Raw genomic sequence first — 2,159 nt, 5'->3', positions numbered from 1 at the left:
GGAAGAAAAATGCCTTACCATTTTAGCAAAGAAAATATAATAATAATAATAATAATAATAATAATGATAATAATAATAATAATAATGATAATAATAATAATAATAATAATAATAATAATAATAATAATAACAATAATAATAACAATAATCATCATCATCATCATCATCATCATCATAATTTTTTCCAATTTGGCACAAGGCCAGCAGTTTTCTGGGGAGGGAGAAGATCAATTATATTGTTCACACTGTTTGACTGGTACATTATTTTATCAACCTTGAAAGCATGAAAGACAAACTCAACCTTGGTGAGATTTGAACTTAGAATATAAAGGGCTGAACAGAATTGCCCCTAAGCATTTTACCACTAAGCATTTCGTCCAGTGTGCTAACGTTTCTGCCAGCTCATCGCTTTTATTATACTAATTACTATACTAATTTTTCTGCCAGCTCGCTGACTTAATAATAATAATAATAATAATTTCATTTATTTGCCACCAGGGTGAAGGATGAGGGGACAATACAAAGACAGACAAAATGTTGGGGTTTACATGTAATAAAGAAAAAAAAAATAGGTAAGTATACATAGCATACAATGAAATGGAAGGAACAAATACATAGTATACAAGGATATAAGGAAAGAAAGTGGGGGAGGATGATAAAGATGTGACACTCCTGATACAGGGTGATCTCCAGGGACAGTTGAGGAACCCCACTGTCCAAGATTCCCTGAACATCAAGAGCAAGTGCCCTCTCCAATTCCTTCTCTCCATCTCACACATCTACTTAAAGAGGTACAATCCACTCTGGCCATTTTCATGACTTTCATCCACCTTTCAATAAACTCATTTGAGGACAGCGTTTCTCTCTCTCTCTTCATTCTCAGTTTCCTTTTCGAATGAAACTTGAAGAAGTCAATGAGAATTCTACCAAACAGGACTGTATATCGTCACACCTTTCAGCCTTGTCCACCAAACAACCTCTTTCACCACAGCCTGAGGCAAAGGAAAACTGTCTTGCCTGCCTGATTGAAAGAGGGTGGCAGGGCAATCATCGCTACAGACTCAGCCGATAAACGGATCTGTCTCACACATGGTAGTAACTGTTTGACATAATCCCACAAATCAGCAATGCCCAGACACTGAATGAGTGCATGCAGAATGGTTTCTTTGCTCTGCGAGACTTTGGAGAAGCCCATATGACAGCACATCCATACCTGTAGAGTTTATCTCAAAACAGTAGTGCCCTCTGGTAGCACTGCCAGGCCAAGAATATCTGGAAATTATCCATGGAAAGTCCTCTGGAACAGCTTGCCATCTTAATAATAATAATAATAATAATAATAATAATAATAATAATAATCAGTTGTTTGACCTTAACCAGTTGAGCATGTCCCTTGGTGGCTGACGATATGTGCATCTCTAATCATGAGCAGAAGTAGTGGGGGAGCATCATAGCCATGTGTTGAGAAGTATTCTTTGGGGTTTGAATAATTCACCTTTGGAAACATGGGTGTTTTGCTCAAAATCCTGAGAGGACATTCAACACAACACACATACAGCTGGACACAAAACCACTCCCTCAGCAGGAACCCACACAAATTGTTTTAGACAATAGACAAATTCATCCCCTCTCTTTCTCTCTAACACCTTGGACTCTATACCAAATAATTTACAAACAAATTATATTTAAAGTCATCTTAACAAAAAAAAAACTCCAGACATGTTCTAACTACCAAACAGAAGATAAATACAAACCGTTTTTACTTCAAATTCCAAATTTTTTATTAATATTTGATATGATGAAATTCATCATCAAAACTGGTCATCTATATATATAAAAATGAGAATGTGTGTCTGTCTGTCTGTCTGTGTGAATCCCTAAAACTCGAGAACTACGCAACCAATTTCATTCAAATTTTACACATGCCTTACTTAGGGTTCCAGTTGTGTTTTAGTCAAAAAAATTTTTTAACTTCTTGCACAGTTCGAGCCCACGGCAACATAATATCTCCTCCACTATTTAAGTATTACGTGTCAAAAGTGAAACAAAAACACTCATGTCAAATACTTTCACTTTAAAAATGAAACTATTCCACTAACTGAAACAATCACATTTCGATACTGTAATGACAGATACTTTCACAGAGAGAGAAAGAGAGA

Source organism: Octopus bimaculoides, chromosome 20 (assembly GCF_001194135.2).
Source record: "Octopus bimaculoides isolate UCB-OBI-ISO-001 chromosome 20, ASM119413v2, whole genome shotgun sequence".
Lineage (NCBI taxonomy): Eukaryota > Metazoa > Mollusca > Cephalopoda > Octopoda > Octopodidae > Octopus > Octopus bimaculoides.
This window is presented reverse-complemented; position numbering follows the sequence as displayed.